Raw genomic sequence first — 21,974 nt, 5'->3', positions numbered from 1 at the left:
GCTGTACCAAATAAGTGGTGTTGTTTCACACTTAATTGGCCTATCAAAACCAATCACAAACATCTTGGTGACATATCTGGTGATATGTGTCAGATGTACTGTACCTAATCTGGAGTCTGTACTGTAAATACAGTCTTTGTTGTCTGTGTATACAGACAGTATATGCTGCCTACGGTACAATACACCATATTGCCTTCTCTCTTAACACATAAGACTTTTATTGAATGCAAGCATATTTGGAATATGAAACAAAGAATTTACTCATGCAGGGGGTTTAGATCAAGAAGACAGACAGCTGGAGGTTATGTAAATGACTGTACTCTAGCTGGGCTCCCAGGAACTGGCTGCCAACAGAACTTATGCCACTCGCACATTGATTGTGAAATCCATTTGAAGTGAAAGCCCACCAACACTAATTTGCATTACGCTGGAAGTGTTTGCCTTTTGGAAGCGGGATTGAGCCTCTCAACAATATTTGATTATCTTCCTTCTTCTGTCTGCGTGAGACCCTTACAAGGAGAAGAGGTGGTGTGTGGCGTGTTGCATGAGAAGGAGCCTTCAGACTCTCCGTCTAATGGATTAAGCTGTACATTATGCATGGTGAATTATTTTAAATGTACTCAGCAGCCAGGGCTTCTCCCCAGTGTGAATTCAATGCCTGTAGTAGTAGTAGTAGTAGTAGTAGTAGTAGTAGTAGTAGTAGTAGTAGTAGTAGTAGTTTAATTGCCATTTGCATGTATTAAAAGTAATACATACATTGGAATTGTTTTTTTGGAGTGGTTCAAAAATAAACAAACAAACATAACAATAGTAGTCCTAGGCTACACAGTTAGCCTACTAGGTAGGTATACTTGAGTTTTACATAAAACACATAACAAAACAAAGGACGACTGTCACGCCCTGGCCTTAGTGATCTTTGTTTTCTTTATTATTTTAGTTAGGTCAGGGTGTGACATGGGGGATGTTTGTGTGTTTTTGTCTAGTCTAGGGTGTTTGTATTGTATAGGGGGTTTTGTAGAGTTCATGGGGTTGTGTTCAGTCTAGGTGTTTATGTAAGTCTATGGTTGCCTGGATTGGTTCTCAATCAGAGACAGCTGTCTATCGTTGTCTCTGATTGGGAGCCATATTTAAGGCAGCCATAGGCATTAGGTAGGTTGTGGGTAATTGTCTATGTTTGATGTTAGTAGCTTGTGTCTGCACTTTTGTTTGTACCTTCACTTTTGTTTAGTGTGTATTAGTGTTTGTTTTCATCTTCTCAAATAAAAGAAGATGTATCTATATCACCGAACGACGATCGTGACAACGACATTGTCATAGCCATGAATGATGAGTAGCCTAAAGCAGGAGTGTTGAGAGAATGGGGCTGAGAAAGTACCCACATGGCCTCTTCTTTCAAGAGAGACTGCTGAACTTGCTTCAGACCCAACCCCTTGGATGTCCTTTCTTCTACCCCCGTCTGAAGTGATGATTTTAAACCTTGACCCAAATGCTCCTGTCTTGCGTTAAAGGTAGAGTCAGTAAAATGACAGTTGCACGAGCAGCACTGCAGCTATTGCGATGGGCAAAATGTAAGACTTTGCTCTCACACAGTCACACACAGTATCTGCATACGTGCACGGGTTCGCTTCATGCTCTTACATGAAAACAGTGGACAAGTTTAGCCTTGCCCTCCAAGGTCCTTAGTTTTTGCAGAAATTGACACACTATGCTGTTTACTTTTTGCATCTATGAAATATCGCTGACTCTACCTTTAATCTAGCAGGCTTGTCCTTTGGGAACAATTTACTGTAATGCTGCAAGTCTTATGTCCTGGTTTGAGATGAGGGAGAATGCATTTGGATAGCACAGGGCTTTCTGTACTAAATTGGTTAGGAATCCCCTTTCAGTATACAGGAAATGTGGTTTATCTTAAAAGTTATTAGGTAGATCACAACTTAAAATGACAAGTGTGGTGATCTATTTTAAGTGTTGTTATTACACTCAGACATAAGGGATCATTATTGCTGCCACAGTAATATCATGTACACTGTAAATGTAAATGTATCATACACTCATAGAACCAAAAAGGGTTCCATCGCTTGCTTCGTATATGGAACCCTTAAGAGTTCTATATGGAACCCTTTTATAGGGTTCTTTGATCAGAACCCTGGAGGTTCTTTTTCACTGAACCTAAATGGTTCCATATAGAACCCTGCATGGTGCCATATATGAATTATGGCAACTATTATTAAATAGTAATACTTTGAGCGAAGAATATAATTTAGTAAACAATTGAATAATGGACAAAAGGATACCAGAATAGTTTTTAGAATGTTATGTCATTATATGCAAACATAGTTTGGAAATATGCACTAGTAGCCAGGAGGCATCTCTTTGTTTGAATGATGGCCCATGTCAACTCTGGCTGACTTTTTTCCATACAAAACAATACAATATATTTTGTCCATTAGTTACACTGAACAACAAAAATGTGTCTTCTGCTCCGTTCTCAACCCCCCCCCCCCCCCCCCCAAAACAGCAGACGTCACACACACAGTTGAGACGAGCACAGGTTCAAACTTCATGCAGCGCCCCTGGATGGAGGGCATGTTGTGAGGTTAAGGGCCTTGCTCAAAGGCCCAACGATAGGGAAATGTTTTGAGGATGTAAACCCAGCAGCCCTCCAGTTGTCAGATCAATTCGGCCCGTTTTTTTCCCCCAGTGCCCGGCCCTGGATTTGAAAAGGCCACAGGTCCAACTCCTTAGCCACTGGGCTACCTGCTTGACTGGTTTCAGACACGAAGAGAAAAGGAGCGAAAACATGAGTTGCTCTTCAGAAATAAGCATGAGTTCATTTGCCAAAAAGAACACAAAATGCTATACAGACATATCATTATTATGATGTAGAAAAACAACTTACATGAAGTTGCACGTGCAACTGAAGTTGCACGAGCAACCGGTAGGGATATCCTTGTCTCAGTATGTAATAAAATGTATGCACTCTACTGTAAGTCGCTCTGGATAAGAGCGTCTGCTAAATGACTAAAATGTAAATGTAAAGTTGTCAGCAGCAGCCCAAAGACAGACGCTCGGCCTCTATTAGTTCTTGGTTACTGCCAGACTGAGCAAAACGTAGCTAGTGTGTTAAAAGTCATGTAATGATTAAATAGGCTATTGAATCAGCAAGACTTATTATACATATTTTGTTATAAATAATTGAAACTTACCTCCTTTCACTCAGCAACAGTCTTCTAATGGCTTCATGAAACATAGGCTAGTCGCCTCAATTGACTACACACTTAATTACTGATATAAAAGAAACAATTAGCTAATTGCCAATGTCGGGCTGGGTCTGTAGCTTTATTTGGCATATCCCACAATATAAAATGCGATTATTTTAAATATATACATAACCAGTCAAAAGTTTGGACACACCTACTCATTGAAGGGTTTTTCTTTATTTTTACTATTTTCTACATTGTAGAGTAATAGTGAAGACCTCAAAACTATGAAATAATACATACGGAATCATGTATTAACCAAAAAAGTGTTAAACAAATCAAAACATATTTTATATTTGAGATTCTTCAAAGTAGCTAACCTTTGCATTGATGATAGCTTTGCACACTCTTGGCATTCTCTCAACTAGCTTCACGTGTGCCTTGTTAAAGGTTAATTTGAGGAATTTCTTTCCTTCTTATTGCATTTGAGCCAATCAGTTGTGTTGTGACAAGGTACTGTTGGTATAAAGAAGATAGCTATATTTGGTAAAAGACCAAGTCCATACTATGGCAAGAAAAGCTCAAATAAGCAAAGAGAAACGACAGTCCATAAAGGTCAGTCAAACCGGAAAATGTCAAGAACTTTGAAAGTTTCTCCAAGTGCAGTCACAAAAACCATCAAGCGCTATGTTGAAACTGGCTCTCATGAAGACCGCTACAGGAAAGGAAGACCCAGAGTTACCTCTGCTGCAGAGGATAAGTTCATTAGAGTCACCAGCTTCAGAAATTGCAGCCCAAATAAATGCTTCACGGATGTTCAAGTAACAGACCCATCTCAACATCAACTCTTCAGAGGAGACTATGTGAATTCAAGGCACACTTAACCAGCATGGCTACCACAGCATTCTGCAGCGATATGCCATCCCATCTGGTTTGTGGGACTATCATTTTTTTTTCAACACGACAATGACCCAACACACCTCCAGGCTGTGCAAGGGATATTTGACCAAGAAGAAGAGTGATGGAGTGCTGCATCAGATGACCTGGCCTCCACAATCACCCGACCTCAACCCAATTGAGATGGTTTGGGATGAGTTGGACCGCAGAGTGAAGGAAAAGCAGCCAACAAGTGCTCAGCATATGTGGAAACTCCTTCAAGACTGTTGGAAAAGCATTCCATGTAAAGCTGGTTGAGAGAATGCCAAGAGTGTGCAAAGCTGTCATCAAGGTAAAAGGTGGCTACTTTGAATAATTTTGATTTGTTTAACACTTTTTTGCTTACTATACGATTCCGTATGTGTTATTTCATAGTTTTGATGTCTTCACTATTATCCTACAATGTAGAAAATAAAAAAATTAAGTAAAACCCTTGAATGAGTAGGTTTGTTCAAACTTTTGACTGGTAATATATATATATACACGTATATATTCACGAAGCTCTCTTGTATATGTGTATATACAAAAGTATGTGGACCTTCAAATTAGTGGATTCGGCTATTTCAGCTACATCCGTTGCTGAGAGGTGTAAAAAAGTCAACCACACAGCCATGCAATCTCCATAGACAAACATTTGAAGTAGAATGACCTGAATGAAGAGCTCAGTGACTTTCAGGTTGGCACTGTCATAGGATGCCACCTTTGCCACAAGTTAGTTCATCAAATTTCTGCCCTGCTAGAGCTGCCCCTGTCAACTGTAAGTGCTGTTATTGTTTAGTGGAAACATCTAGGAGTAACAACGGTTCAGCCACGAAGTGGTAGGCAACACAAGCTCACAGAACGGGACCACCGAGTGCTGAAGCGCTTAGCATGTAAAAATCATCTGTCCTCGGTTGCAACACTCACTACCGAGTTCCAAACTGCCACTGGAAGCAATGTCAGTGCAAGAACTGTTCGTCGGGAGCGTCATGAAATGGGTTTCCATGGCCGAGCAGCAGCACACAAGTCTAAGATCCCCATGCGCAATGCCAAGCATCGGCTGGAGTGGTGTAAAGCTCACCTCCATTGAACTCAGAAGCAGTGGAAACACGTTCTCTGGAATGATGACTCACGCTTCACCATCTGCGTTTAACGGATGCCAGAAGAACACTACCTGCCCCAATGCATAGTGCCAACCATAAAGTTTGGTGGAGGAGGAATAATGGTCTTGGGCTGTTTCTCATGATTCGGGCTAGTCCCATTAATTCCAGTAAAGGGAAATCTTAACACTACAGCATACAATGACATTCTAGATGATTCTGTGCTTCCAACTTTGTGGAAACAGTTTGGGAAAGGCCCTTTCCTATTTCAGCATGACAATGCCCCCGTGCACAAAGCAAGGTCCATGCAGAAATTCTTTGTCGAGATCGGTGTGGAAGAACTTGACTGGCCTGCACAGAGCGCTGACCTCAACCCCATCGAACACCTTTGGGTGGAATTAGAACACTGACTGTGAGCCAGGCCTAATCGCCCAATATCAGTGCCCGACCTCGCTAATGCTCTTGTGGCTGAATAGAAGAGAGTCCCCGCAGCAACGTTCCAACATCCAATTCCCAGAATTGTGGAGACTGTTATTGTAAGGACCGACACTGAAGTAGAGGAGCAGGTACGGGGAGTTGAACATTTAATGAGGAACAGACATGGAACAAGACAGGAACAGCGTCAGCACACAGGTAACACAACGACATACGAACATTAATCCTGAAGCAGGGAACAGAGCTTGGGAACAGACAGATATAGGGGAGGTAATGACACAGGTGATTGAGTCCAGGTGAGTCCAATAATTGCTGATGTTCGTGACGGGGGAAGGCAGGTGTGCGTAATGATGGTGGCAGGAGTGCGTAATGATGGGGAGCCTGGCGTGCGCCAGGGAGAGGGAGCGGGAGCAGGCGTGACAATTATAGCAGCAAAGGGTGGACCAACTCCATATTAATGCCCATGATTTTGGAATGAGATGTTAGACGAGCAGGTGTTCACATACATTTGGTAATGTAGTGTATATATACTGAACAAAAATATAAACCCAACATGCAACAATTTCAAAGATTTTATTGAGTTACAGTTCACAGAAGGAAATCAGCCAATTGAAAATTATGCATTAGACCCTCATCTATGGATTTCACATGACTGGGCAGGGGCGCACCCACAGGGGAGCCAGGTCCACCCAATCAGAAATAGTTTTTCCCCACAAAAGGGCTTTATTACAGACAGAAATACTCCTCAGGAGTATACTCCTCAGCTAGCTAGCTAGCTTACAAACGTGCTCAAATTCTAATAACGTTTCAACTTTATTCATCATTCGGTGTTCTATATACGTAGAACCTTTTGGTCCTTTGGACGAGAGTAAAGAACCCTTTACTAAAAAAGGTTATATATATCCAGTAAGGGCCAATAAACTTAAGGGTTCTATCCCTAGTCCCTAGTCCAAAATTTGATTTTTTTAAATCTACAGCTAGCAAAATTGTTGCATGTTGCATTTATATTTTTGTTCAGTATATATAGAACACCTTGTCTATCCAAAAGTGTATGCTTTTATTAATCACATTATTATTCTAGCTAGCATTTAGTTTGCAACAGTACAGGTTTGTGTGAACCTTGCTGTTTGCCACTCAGACCTCGACACCAATGTTGCAAAATATGAATTTGATCTTCCCCTTGCCATAGAGAGCTAACAATGTCAGCTAGCAATTTTTCTGACTAGGCGATATCATGCAGCAGCATCATTAATATGGATATAAATGTCAATGGAAAAGAGCTAAAACAAATTAAAAGGGAATGTTAGATGTCATTTGAGAGTTTGATGTGAGCTTTTGTTAGCTGTTTATTTCAAAAATCCCCATTACACTCTGGGGTATTGATTAGGGATAGAACCCTCAAGGTTCATTGCTGGGTATACTGGGTATATAGAACCTTACTGGGTATATAGAACCTTTATTAGTAAAATGTTTTTTAATCTCGTCCAAAGACCCAAAAAGTTCTATATAGATCACCGAAATAACCCTTTTTTCAAAGAGTGTAATACATATTCATTATCTTCTCCAATTTGTGCCACTTTTATGTTGCAACATCTTTATAGCATTTTGTAGGTACAAACTACAACAGACTCAATACACTTTTCATCCCAGACCCCCTAGAATTGACTGAGAGATAGCCTTAGCAGGAATCAAATTCTCAAAGGGCACTCCATCCCTCTCTAGCTAATTGGGCTCATAATGATAATGAAGTGGAATTATAATGTATTAATATTATTACCAATGTTCCTCTGATACTGTACCTGTGAAACTTGAAACTAGACTACAGTGATTTTTACATTTGGTTCATAGTAGAGCCAAGCAACCATACTGTATCTCTACAACACAAAATAACTGAATTATTCATGTTTTGAGTCATCTTAACCACCAGCTGGCTCTCTCTCTGCATAGCAATTGAGCAAGGCTAACGTTTAAGAGATGCATTGAATTTGTTTCTGAGGTAGGGGTATGGAAGAAAACTCTGATTATCTCAAATAAGCAGTCTTTCTCATCCGTAAAATAATTAGCCTTGACCAAGTCTTTGCCTATGTGAACCAGAACTGCTCATAGGAGCAGGAGCCTATCTCCTCTACCTGTCACCCTAGAGCCACTTCAATTTGCATACCGCATCAATAGATCCACAGATGATGCAATCGACATCGCACTGGACAAGAGGAATACCTATGTAAGAATGCTGTTCATTGACTATAGCTCAGCTCAGCATTCGAGGCCCTGGGTCTGAACCCCACCCTGTGCAACTGGGTCCTGAACTTCCTGACAGCCACCCCCAGGTGGTAAAGGTAGGAAACAACACATCCACTTCGCTGATCCTCAACACTGGGGCCCCACAAGGGTGTGTGCTCAGCCCCCTCCTGTACTCCCTGTTCACCCATAACTGCGTGGTCACGCACACCTCCACCTCAGTCATCAAGTTTGCAGACGACACAACACTAGTAGGCTTGATTACCAACAATGACGAGACAGCCTACAAGGAGGAGGTGAGGGCTCTCGGAGTGTGGTGCCAGGAAAATAACCTGTCACTCAATGTCAACAAAACAAAGGAGATGATCGTGGACTCCAGGAAACAGCAGAGGGAGCACCCCTCTATCAACATTCACAAGACCGCAGTGGAGAAGGTGGAACGCTTCAGGTTCCTCGGCGTACACATCACTAACAAACTGAAATGGTCCACCCATACAGACAGTGTGGTGAAGAAGGCGCAACAGCTCCTCTTCAACCTCAGGAGGCTGAAGAAATGTGGCTTGGTACCTAAAACCCTCACAAACTTTTACTGATGCGCAATTGAGCGCATCCTGTCGAGCTGTATCACCATCTGGTAAGGCAACTGTACCGCCCGCAACCGCAGAGCTCTCCAGAGGGTGGTGCGGTCTGCCCAACGCATCACCGGGGGCAAACTAACTGCCCTCCAGGACACCTACAGCACCCGATGTCACAGGAAGGCCAAAAAGATAAATCGGGGACAACAACCACCTGAGCCACTGCCTGTTCACCCCGTTATCATCCAGAAGGCGAGGTCAGTACAGGTGCATCAAATCTGGGACTGGATGCTGCCTATATATGCTGCCTATATAATGTACATAGACTTGAAATCACTGGCCACTTTAACAAATTAGTCACTTTAATAATGTTTACATATTTTGCATTACTCATCTCATATGTATATACTGTATTCTATTCCATTCTACAGTATTTTACTCTATGCCGCTCTGACATTGCTCGTCCATATATTTATACAGTTGAAGTCGGAAGTTTACATACACTTAGGTCATTAAAACTCGTTTTTCAACCACTCCACAAATTTCTTGTTAACAAACTATAGTTTTGGCAAGTCGGTTAGGACATCTACTTTGTGCATGACACAAGTAATTCTTCCAACAATTGTTTACAGACAGATTATTTCACTTATAATTCACTGTATCTCAATTCCAGTGGGTCAGAAGTTTACATACACTAAGTTGACTGTGCCTTTAAACAGCTTGGAAAAGTCCAGAAAATTGTCATGGCTTTAGAAGCTTCTGATAGGCTAATTGACATCATTTGAGTCATTTGGAGGTGTACCTGTGGATATATTTCAAGGTCTACCTTCAAACTCAGTGCCTCTTTGCTTGACATCATGGGAAAATCCAAGAAATCAGCGAAGACCTCAGAAAAAAATTCTGGTCCTCCACAAGTCTGGTTCATCCTTGGGAGCAATTTCCAAACACCTGAAGGTACCACGTTCATCTGTGCAAATAATAGTATGCAAGTATAAACACCATGGGACCAAGCCGTCATACCGCTCAGGAAGGAGACGCGCTCTGTCTCCTAGAGATGAACGTACTTTGGTGCGAAAAGTGCAAATCAATCCCAGAACAACAGCAAAGGACCTTGTGAAGTTGTTGGAGGAAACAGGTACAAAATTATCTATATCCACAGTAAAACGAGTCCTATATTGACATAACCTGAAAGGCCGCTCAGCAAGGAAGAAGCCACTGGTCCAAAACCGCCATAAAAAAGCCAGCCTATGGTTTGCAACTGCAACTACACATGGGGACAAAGATCGTACTTTTTGGAGAAATGTTCTCTGGTCTGATGAAACAAATATAGAACTGTTTGGCCATAATGACCATCGTTATGTTTGGAGGAAAAAGGGGGATGCTTGCAAGCTGAAGAACATCATCCCAACCGTGCAGCACGGGGGTGGCATCCATACCTCTTTTTAATAACATTGAAATGTGTGCTGTGTTCACATCTCTCCCAAATTAACCTTTGTGAACGACTGTGTTAATCCCTTCGAGCAATAGTGGGCCTAATTGATTCGAACATTTTAAATAGACCTCAGGAAGAATACCATCCCATCCAGGTGATTTGCCTCTACTCATGCCCTTTTGAGTTCATTGAGAGAGATTTGGGCTCCAGACGAGGTGGCTTCTTCTGTTGAGAGAAGACAAGTTCTTAATTATTTTAGAAAATTCTTAAAAACCTCTTTTGGCTAGGTGGGCGTCCCACCTCGCCAACATCCGGTGAAATTGCAGCGCGCGTAATTCAAAATAGAAAATTCGTAATATTAAACATTCATGGGAATACAAGTGTCTTATATTGTTTAAAAGCTTAACATCTTGTTAATCCAGCTGCTTTGTCAGATTTCAAAAAGGCTTTACGGCGAAAGCATACCATGCGATTATCTGAGGACAGCGCCCCGCTTACAAAAGCATCAAACATTTTCCAAACAAGCAGAGGCGTCACGAAAGTCAGAAATAGCGATAAAATAAATCACTTACCTTTGAAGATCTTCCTCTGGTTGCAATCCCAAGGGTCCCAGCTACATAACAAATGGTAGTTTTGTTCGATAAAGTCATTCTTTATATCCCAAAAAAGTCAGTTTAGTTGGTGCGATTGATTCAGTAATCCACCGGTTTCCCTCGTTCAAAATGCATACAAAGGAATCCGAAAAGTTACCAATAAACTTCGTCCAAACAAGTCAAACAATGTTTCTAAACCATCCTCAGGTACCCTAATATGTAAATAAACGATAAAATGTAAGACGGAGAATAGAATGTTCATTACCGGAGATAAATAACGAAGTGCGCGCCCTCATCCATGCACGCCACAATACTACAGACAAAATGGGAGCCATCTAGAAAAACTACAAATTCTAGCTAATTTTTCAAAAATCAAGCCTGAAACTCTTTCTAAAGACTGTTGACATCTACTGGAAGCCCTGGAAACTGCAATCTGGGAGGTATTCCTTTGATTTTCCCATAGACAGCCATTTCAATGAGTGGTGACCTCAAAAAACAAAATAATCCGATGGATTCTCCTCGGGTGTTCGCCTGCCATATCAGTTCTGTTATACTCACAGACATTATTTTAACAATTTTAGAAACTTTAGAGTGTTTTCTATCCAATACTACCAATTATATGCATATCCTAGCTTCTGGGCCTGAGTAACAGGCAGTTTACTTTGGGCACCTCAGTCATCCAAACTTCCGAATACTGCCCCCTATCCCTAAGAAGTTTTAAGTCCGGCTTGGTATGGATTTACAATCAGAGGTGTACAGTTCTTTATAGAAGCGGGAGAATCTTTGATTGATTATTTTGGGTTCTGATAGTAATTCTACTGTTTCAGATTCAATAGTTGCTATATCTGCTAATTGATCATTACTACATAGCTTTTTGGCCAGTAAACGACTAGGACGATTATCATGGAAGTAATGGTTGAGTCTAACTAGATGGATGGCAAATTCTGCTCTGTGTCTTATCAATAAACTACGTTCTGTCTTGACTTTGGAAAGAGTAGAAGCTACCTGGTCTGAAAGGACTGTTTGTTGAGAACGTTCTAATGCAATTAACAACATTTCCAATCTTCTTTAATTGGGATTTATTCAAGCCAGGTGCAAATGCAGTTGCATTATTTGTAATAAAACGTTTGGTGGCATCCAATAGAATCCAGCATTTATCGACTGCATTTTTATTGATCATTATGAATGAATTTAAGTTCAATTGATCACAGAATGTAGAATTTTGTAGTAATGAAACGTTGAAACGCCATCTTGTGGCTGTTTTAGTTGATTCTAAGATTTAAAGTTGGCAGTAGTAAACATCAGACAAGCGCAAATGTTGAAATTCTATTTGGTTGATTAAAGAAAATAGAGGGGTAGATCATAGTATGACATCGATTCCTGATAATGTTTTATGTCTGTTTGTGTAGAAAGTACTCTTTTGCTTCAAGATTATGTACTCGCCAGGTGTCAGAAGTTGTAATCAGGGAGTATATACGGGAGAGCCTTGGTTGAGTATGTACTGTAGTTGGTGTTATTAGATTTGTCTCGCATGTCCAAAATGGCATTCATGTCTGTCCCAATAACCAGATGGAAATCCGTTAATTCTAACCATATGCTATTCAGAGAACCAAAAAACATAGGATCATATGCATTTGGAACGCACACATTAATAAAGGCAGTTTTCTTTCCATTATGGATACATTTAAGGAAAGTGATTCTGCCTTCTTGGTCTTCGCCTTTACCCGAGATGCTGATTTTGAGTTTCTTATGTATCATTATGATTACAGCTTTAGTTTTGATGGGGCTGATGAAAAAGCAGCTACTGCAGTTGGTACAAGTGGTTCTGCATTCTATGTGCGTCCTTATGGAGCAGGTGTGTTTCATGGAGCATTGCTATATCAATAAGTTTCCTTGCTAGGATATCAAGACAGTTGGAACATTTGATAGGAAAATGTAGGCTTTTCAAATTCCAAGAGCGAATAGCTAGCGTTGTCATTGTTTTTCAGAAAGGAATGTTACCTAAAGATAATAATTATATCATCAATGTATCTCCTCAATGCTAAATGCCAAGCAGACACACCGGTTTCCATCTGTACAGTCGTTGGTATGACTCAGCCAGGGATTGAACTCCCAACCGACTACCTCGTGAAGCTGGTTGAGAGAATGCCAAGAATGTGCAAAGCTGTCATCAAGGCAAAGTGTGGCTATTTGAAGAATTTCAAATATAAAATACATTTTGATTTGTTTAACACTTTTTGTTTACTACATGATTCCATTTGTGTTATTTCCTAGTTTTGATGTCTTCACTATTATTCTACAATGTAGAAAAAAATAAAAAATAAAGAAAAACCCATGAATGAGTAAGTGTTCTAAAACTTTTGACCGGTAGTGTATGATAATATAATTCTGTTCTCATGCAGTTCCAAAATGCCTTGTTGATAAATAAGCCCTAAACAATTCCCTCAAGTGAATTATCTATTAATGAGCTTCTCGCCGGTGGCTGCTGAGATTATACCAAGGCCCGGTCTGTAGGGAAATGAAATATCAACATAATGAGATGGCACAGAGCTAGCATCATATGGTAGCTGTTTATCTAAAAGCCATTGGTGATCACGTCTTGTTTCCTGCATTCGTCTGTGCCACTACTTACTGTATGTCTATCTTGTACAACATAGTTGTCCTTTCTTATAAACTTTTATCATTTAATATTTTAGCCAATTATATTTACTTGGGTAGACAGTACACCTGTTCCATAGTATGCTAAGGACATACTGTAGTCATTATGCAATCCCCTATAGTTTGAAAGCCGTTGAGTGATGAAATGAAACCTACGTGATTTGTAATAGTGCAATACTGCCACCGAGTGGCAAAAGAGAGACATTGTAAACAGGGCTAGTAAAATTTGTTTACTCTGTCTTTGGGCATGAAAGCCCTCTACTGGACAAACTAAAATGATTTATAGTAGAGTACAGTGTTGTGAGGGCCCCACTTAACAATACGTGTCACTGATATCTATGGTAGTTACACAGGTACAGTACAGCACTGGTTACACTGATTTGTTATAAATATTATGTAACAATGGCAAATTACACTGTACCTGCCTATGGTACTGACATAAATAAATATATTTTGGATGTATAGAATGTGCATACACTAATAGCCTATATTCTTGTATTGGCAGAAACAACATTGGGACATAAGATGGTGCCTTACCACATGAGAAGTGGCCACCTGAGAGTTAGGGTTTTCAGGCCTTTGTTCCAACCAAACACCAACACTCCTGATTCATTTCATAATCAAAAACATGATTAGCTTGATCAGGGAGTGTATGTTCTGGGCTGGATCAAACGCCTGGACACCCTGAAGGACTAGCAGTGGTGGGAAAAGTACTCAATTGTCATACTTGAGTAAAGATACCTTCATAGAAAATGACTCAAGTAAAAGTGAACGTCACCCAGTAAAATACTACTTGAGTAGAAGTCTAAAAGTCTTTGGTTTTAAATATACTTAAGTATCATTTACATTTTACATTTAAGTCATTTAGCAGACGCTCTTATCCAGAGCGACTTACAAATTGGTGCATTCACCTTATGACATCCAGTGGAACAGCCACTTTACAATAGTGCATCTAAATCTTTTAAGGGGGGGGGGGGGAGTGAGAAGGATTACTTTATCCTATCCTAGGTATTCCTTAAAGAGGTGGGGTTTCAGGTGTCTCCGGAAGGTGGTGATTGACTCCGCTGTCCTGGCGTCGTGAGGGAGTTTGTTCCACCATTGGGGGGCCAGAGCAGCGAACAGTTTTGACTGGGCTGAGCGGGAACTGTACTTCCTCAGTGGTAGGGAGGCGAGCAGGCCAGAGGTGGATGAACGCAGTGCCCTTGTTTGGGTGTAGGGCCTGATCAGAGCCTGGAGGTACTGAGGTGCCGTTCCCCTCACAGCTCCGTAGGCAAGCACCATGGTCTTGTAGCGGATGCGAGCTTCAACTGGAAGCCAGTGGAGAGAGCGGAGGAGCGGGGTGACGTGAGAGAACTTGGGAAGGTTGAACACCAGACGGGCTGCGGCGTTCTGGATGAGTTGTAGGGGTTTAATGGCACAGGCAGGGAGCCCAGCCAACAGCGAGTTGCAGTAATCCAGACGGGAGATGACAAGTGCCTGGATTAGGACCTGCGCCACTTCCTGTGTGAGGCAGGGTCGTACTCTGCGGATGTTGTAGAGCATGAACCTACAGGAACGGGCCACCGCCTTGATGTTAGTTGAGAACGACAGGGTGTTGTCCAGGATCACGCCAAGGTTCTTAGCGCTCTGGGAGGAGGACACAATGGAGTTGTCAACCGTGATGGCGAGATCATGGAACGGGCAGTCCTTCCCCGGGAGGAAGAGCAGCTCCGTCTTGCCGAGGTTCAGCTTGAGGTGGTGATCCGTCATCCACACTGATATGTCTGCCAGACATGCAGAGATGCGATTCGCCACCTGGTCATCAGAAGGGGGAAAGGAGAAGATTAGTTGTGTGTCGTCTGCATAGCAATGATAGGAGAGACCATGTGAGGTTATGACAGAGCCAAGTGACTTGGTGTATAGCGAGAATAGGAGAGGGCCTAGAACAGGTAGGAGCGACCTGTCAGGTAGGACGCAATCCAAGCGTGGGCCGCGCCGGAGATGCCCAACTCGGAGAGGGTGGAGAGGAGGATCTGATGGTTCACAGTATCGAAGGCAGCCGATAGGTCTAGAAGGATGAGAGCAGAGGAGAGAGAGTTAGCTTTAGCAGTGCGGAGCGCCTCCATGATACAGAGAAGAGCAGTCTCAGTTGAATGACTAGTCTTGAAACCTGACTGATTTGGATCAAGAAGGTCATTCTGAGAGAGATAGCGGGAGAGCTGGCCAAGGACGGCACGTTCAAGAGTTTTGGAGAGAAAAGAAAGAAGGGATACTGGTCTGTAGTTGTTGACATCGGAGGGATCGAGTGTAGGTTTTTTCAGAAGGGGTGCAACTCTCGCTCTCTTGAAGACGGAAGGGACGTAGCCAGCGGTCAGGGATGAGTTGATGAGCGAGGTGAGGTAAGGGAGAAGGTCTCCGGAAATGGTCTGGAGAAGAGAGGAGGGGATAGGGTCAAGCGGGCAGGTTGTTGGGCGGCCGGCCGTCACAAGACGCGAGATTTCATCTGGAGAGAGAGGGGAGAAAGAGGTCAGAGCACAGGATAGGGCAGTGTGAGCAGAACCAGCGGTGTCGTTTGACTTAGCAAACGAGGATCGGATGTCGTCGACCTTCTTTTCAAAATGGTTGACGAAGTCATCTGCAGAGAGGGAGGAGGGGGGGGGAGGGGGAGGAGGATTCAGGAGGGAGGAGAAGGTGGCAAAGAGCTTCCTAGGGTTAGAGGCAGATGCTTGGAATTTAGAGTGGTAGAAAGTGGCTTTAGCAGCAGAGACAGAAGAGGAAAATGTAGAGAGGAGGGAGTGAAAGGATGCCAGGTCCGCAGGGAGGCGAGTTTTCCTCCATTTCCGCTCGGCTGCCCGGAGCCCTGTTCTGTGAGCTCGCAATGAGTCGTCGAGCCACGGAGCGGGAGGGGAGGACCGAGCCGGCCTGGAGGATAGGGGACATAGAGAATCAAAGGATGCAGAAAGGGAGGAGAGGAGGGTTGAGGAGGCAGAATCAGGAGATAGGTTGGAGAAGGTTTGAGCAGAGGGAAGAGATGATAGGATGGAAGAGGAGAGGGTAGCGGGGGAGAGAGAGCGAAGGTTGGGACGGCGCGATACCATCCGAGTAGGGGCAGTGTGGGAAGTGTTGGATGAGAGCGAGAGGGAAAAGGATACAAGGTAGTGGTCGGAGACTTGGAGGGGAGTTGCAATGAGGTTAGTGGAAGAACAGCATCTAGTAAAGATGAGGTCGAGCGTATTGCCTGCCTTGTGAGTAGGGGGGGAAGGTGAGAGGGTGAGGTCAAAAGAGGAGAGGAGTGGAAAGAAGGAGGCAGAGAGGAATGAGTCAAAGGTAGACGTGGGGAGGTTAAAGTCGCCCAGAACTGTGAGAGGTGAGCCGTCCTCAGGAAAGGAGCTTATCAAGGCATCAAGCTCATTGATGAACTCTCCGAGGGAACCTGGAGGGCGATAAATGATAAGGATGTTAAGCTTGAAAGGGCTGGTAACTGTGACAGCATGGAATTCAAAGGAGGCGATAGACAGATGGGTAAGGGGAGAAAGAGAGAATGACCACTTGGGAGAGATGAGGATCCCGGTGCCACCACCCCGCTGACCAGAAGCTCTCGGGGTGTGCGAGAACACGTGGGCGGACGAAGAGAGATCAGTAGGAGTAGCAGTGTTATCTGTGGTGATCCATGTTTCCGTCAGTGCCAAGAAGTCGAGGGACTGGAGGGAGGCATAGGCTGAGATGAACTCTGCCTTGTTGGCCGCAGATCGGCAGTTCCAGAGGCTACCGGAGACCTGGAACTCCACGTGGGTCGTGCGTGCTGGGACCACCAGATTAGGGTGGCCGCGGCCACGCGGTGTGGAGCGTTTGTATGGTCTGTGCAGAGAGGAGAGAACAGGGATAGACAGACACATAGTTGACAGGCTACAGAAGAGACTAAGCTAATGCAAAGGAGATTGGAATGACAAGTGGACTACGCGTCTCGAATGTTCAGAAAGTTAAGCTTACGTAGCAAGAATCTTATTGACTAGAATGATTAAGATGATACAGTACTGCTGAAGTAGGCTAGCTGGCAGTGGCTGCGTTGTTGACTTTGTAGGCTAGCTGGCAGTGGCTGCGTTGTTCACACTACACTAATCAAGTCGTTCCGTTGAGTGTAATAGTTTCTACAGTGCTGCTATTCGGGGGCTAGCTGGCTAGCTAGCAGTGTTGATTACGTTACGTTGCGTTAAAAGAACGACAGTAGCTGGCTAGCTAACCTAGAAAATCGCTCTAGACTACACAATTATCTTTGATACAAAGACGGCTATGTAGCTAGCTGTGTAGCTAGCTACGATCAAACAAATCCAACCGTTGTACTGTAATGAAATGAAATGAAAATGTAAAATGTGATACTACCTGTGGAGCGAAAAGTATCAAAAGTAAATGGAATTGCTAACATGTACTTAAGTATCAAAGGTAAAAGTATAAACCATTTAAAATTCCTTATATTAAGCAAACCAGACAGCACAATTTTATTTTAGTATTTTTTTATTGATAGATAAGCAGGAGCACACTCCAACACTCAGACATAATTTACAAACTAAGCATTTATGTTTAGTGAATCTGTCAGATCAGAGGCAGTAGGGATGTCCAGGGATGTTCTCTTCATACGTGTGTGAGTTAGACCATTTTCGTGTCAAAATGTAACGAGTACTTTTGAGTGTCAGGGGAAATGTATTGAGTAAAAAGTACATTATTTTTTTAAAGAATGTAGCGAAGCAGAAGTTGGCAAAAATATAAATAGCAAACTAAAGTACAGATACCACAAAAAACGACTTAAGTAGTACTTTAAATTATTTTTTAAGTAGTTTACACCACTGAGGACCAGAGAGTTTGTGGCCACCATAAAGACATGCTCTACGCAAAATGGTAGTAGAGGCTACATTGCTGCCCTCATCTGGCTAAAGAATTACATTATTTTGTCATTCTCACTACTGGGACCTCTACTGGTCTCTGAGATCTAGCTATAGTTCCGTGCCAACTGTATACTGTAGCTCCTGGGCCTTGAGCCATAATGGATTAACAGCAGAGTTAGACATGACATTGGCCTTATTGCACTTTCTTGCAAATTATGTGTATTCTCAATGGGCTCCAGATGAGTGTATCAGGGTGACTCGTTTAACAGTGAGGACACTGATACACTGTTAACAATGAACAGATCCTCCTTATGATTCCCAGCCATTTATGGATATAGGTCTATCCAGATGGTGTGGTGACAACATCCATGTGTGTTGTTGGGCTTTTGATACAGGAAAGCTGGGTTACACATCCTTTGACCATGGGCAACTCATGTCATAATAACAAGCCAACCTTTTAATCTACAGCATCATAACTTTTGACACCTGCTGTCACAGACTGCTCAGGATCATCCTGCAATCAAATATTACAACATTATTACAACATTTTTTAAATAAACACTTGAAAATGAGACACGGTATCCTGTCAGTGTCCCTCAGTCTCTTTGCCTTAACATTACTTAACCATTTAATGAAAAGAGGATGTATTCTACTTATGCTCATTTCTATGCATTATTTAGCATGATTGAGATTTACAGCACCATTAAAGCATTTTGCCCTATCCCTGTGGACTTTATTCATTGAAAACGAGGAACTTTTTTAAGGGTCAAATTGGAGAATGCTCTGCAATGTGACCTGCGACTTTTGGCTTATGTCTCCCAAGTCCACCATGAATTTGCCACAATAGTGCTATGACTGTAGGCTTCATTACAAACACATGGCATAGAGAGCACATTTCTTGGCTAGGTCTAATGCCATGTAGGGAATTGACCCCAATATTAAGCTACACACGTAAGTTCGTTGATTGAAGTTCAACACTATACTCGAAATCTAATGAAAATATTACCTTAAAATATAAGATGAAAAATGTAGGCAAAATCGACGCCATTAGCACATTGAATCCCAGTAATGTGTTGTTTCTAGTTCAGCATCCTGTTGGAATAGGCCCTTACTTTTAATTCATTAGAGTGCATGCCCTTTACTTTGAAAAGAGGCTTTCGGAAACAATTTGCGGTTTCCCTTTGTTGCAGTGTCAAAGTAAGTGGGGATGACACCGTTGTTTTTGATCAAGCAGCATGAAACGCGCTTGCATGGTCGAAAAAATAAATCGCTCAGGTGAGCAAGAAAATCAGTGCTGACATCTGAGTTCCCCCTAAAGCCTCTCAGTTTCAAAAATAAGAACCAGTTCTGTAATTAATAAATTACCTCTTTGCATCTTCTAGGCCCTATGTTTGGACTTCCACCCCTCATAGCCAGCGACCTAGCTTTATTCTCTAGGCCAACTCACTTATTTTAAGTTAGACGTATGGGAGAAATAGGCAACAAGGAAATTAGGCTATTGCAACAATTTATTTGGAACATAAAGAGGTAAGTTAATAACTATTTGAATGTATTAATGTTCGGTGAGAATAGGGTGTAAGTATATCGGTTTAGGCCTTTGCGTGGATAAAACCACTCAGTAAGCCTATACTACCTAAATTCAGAAGATATTTTAACGTAATATGTTGTCTACGTCTGCTTGTATGAGCCGACTTGTAGGCTAGGCCAAATATAACATGTTAAATTAGACGTGTATAAGCCTAAAAATCAAATCGAATTAATTGAATAGCCTACATTTTCGTTTACAAATTGACACTTTGTTTGAATTTGAGCGCTCCAAAATTGTTTGCATATTTTTATGTTGTGTAAACTCAATAATTCTGTTATGCCTTAGTCTATAATTATTCGAGATCTTTTGCGGTAATAGCGCTAGAGACAGTTCCATTTCAATGTTTGCTGTTAAAACCAGTTAAATAACAACGAAAAATTGGAAGACACGTAATTGTTTTGTCTCTATCTTTCTCTTGTTCTGTCTTGGGTACACTATCTTTGAACCAGAACGTCATGGATCAATGTCTCCCCTCTGCACCGTTATTGGGGCAACATGGGCTATTTCCTTTCTGTAACTGTACACAAAACATACTTCTCTTTGTAGGCTATTGTGAATTAACCCCGACAAAATCAGAGGTATGTTTGGACAGTTCACCATCAGAACTTGTACTTCCATGGGCCTTTAGTTTTTGCATTTAACTGTGTTGAGATTATACTATTTTTAGATTACGGAAAGTATGAATATTACAATTACTATTATTATTAGTATTATCAGGAATAGGCTGAAAATATTAACATCCCAGATACAGGGGTCCTACCATCCTAAAAGTGCAGAAGTGTTTAGTGGTCGAGTATTGATGCAGGCCTACTGTTGGAACTCAGTCTTTCGGTTGGGAGGCTGGAGTTCCACCTTTACTTTGCAATAGATGTCATGCAGCCTCATATAGTATTTTTCATGTCCAACATTTCAAATTAAGTCATTACATTGTAATGCATGTGTAATTACGTGCATAAATATGATCTATATAATACAGGGATATAGCCTATAGGCCTATGCGGCACATTATATATTTGTGAATTAATTACCAATCTTAGAGTAGCCTATACTATACAACAAACGCTTTGGACTGGGTCGCTATAGTAGGCCTAACCTTGAATAAAGTTCATTCAAACTTGAGTCCATAAATTAAAGTTCCCAATCCTTCTACTATATGCACGTAAGAAAATAATCCTAACCAAACCAATGAAATATCTTTTCATTCTCTTTCCTATCATATTTGTACTACTTTCTACTCCAGTGTGTATGATAAACTCCCATGTGGCCAGCCAAATCACCTGAGATTGAAAATGCAAACATGTTTAGATCTGCAGTATCCCATAGCTATTTCACTAGTTTTAAAGATATTTCGACCTGCACCTTATACAATACAAATGCATTCATTGTTTTCTATACGTTTGGGCATGTCATAGTAATATCCTTATTCGTATCCTTTAACTCGTGAGTTTACTCAAAGTTTCATGCTAGGCCTACTCAGGGCTCCTCGTTACAGCCTATATAGGCTAAAACCAACTTCCGCTCTTGGCAGTCTATTATGAATTAATAAAAAGCACTTTAAATGTGCTCAAATCGAGGGCAGTTGTCGTTGCTATCCTTGAATGGATTCGGTAGCGATAAAAAAAAAAACACTTTCACCTTGTCAAAAGAGAGAGATTCGGGTCAGAGTTGCGGTAAGATACCGAGGGCGGTGGAGGCAGGAGTAAAAAGGACTCGCGTGACAAGCACAGGGAAACAAGACTTTCCCGGGCAATCGGGTGTCCTCCAGGCACACATTAAAAGTGGACTCTCATCTTTCATGTCGCTTCTGGTTATCTTGGCCTGCTCCTTGCCCATGTATGTTTAATCATATCAGATGCTCCTACGTTGAGTGTAGACTCCGTAGGGAGAATCAATAGATTGTCCCAAATTGATTGAAAGAAGAAAGTAGGCTACAAGATGACATCTTTGTTCAGCTTTTTAATATAAAATAATTGTTTGTTGGATGGAGAGAGAGAGAGAGAGAGAGAGAGAGAGAGAGAGAGAGAGAGAGAGAGAGAGAGAGAGAGAGAGAGAGAGAGAGAGAGAGAGAGAGAGAGAGAGAGAGAGCATGGAGAAGTTGACATGTTACATGTATTTCAATAATGATAATACAACTACTGCTACTAATAAGTAGATATTATTATTATTATTATTATTATTGTTGTTGTTGTTGATGCTAATAGTAGCCTAATAGCCTCCATTTTTGTATTAAGAGTACATGAACCTAAAATAATTCATGTGTCCACCAGATACAGTATATGTCCATATACTGAGTTGTATTAAAACCCTAATTAATGTTTCAGTTAGGGTTTATAACTTTAACCAAACCACAAGCAATGCTTGCAACTAAGAGCAAGTGTCAA

The sequence above is a fragment of the Salvelinus alpinus genome, chromosome 31 (genome assembly GCF_045679555.1).
Source record: "Salvelinus alpinus chromosome 31, SLU_Salpinus.1, whole genome shotgun sequence".
Classification (NCBI taxonomy): Eukaryota; Metazoa; Chordata; class Actinopteri; order Salmoniformes; family Salmonidae; genus Salvelinus; species Salvelinus alpinus.
This window is presented reverse-complemented; position numbering follows the sequence as displayed.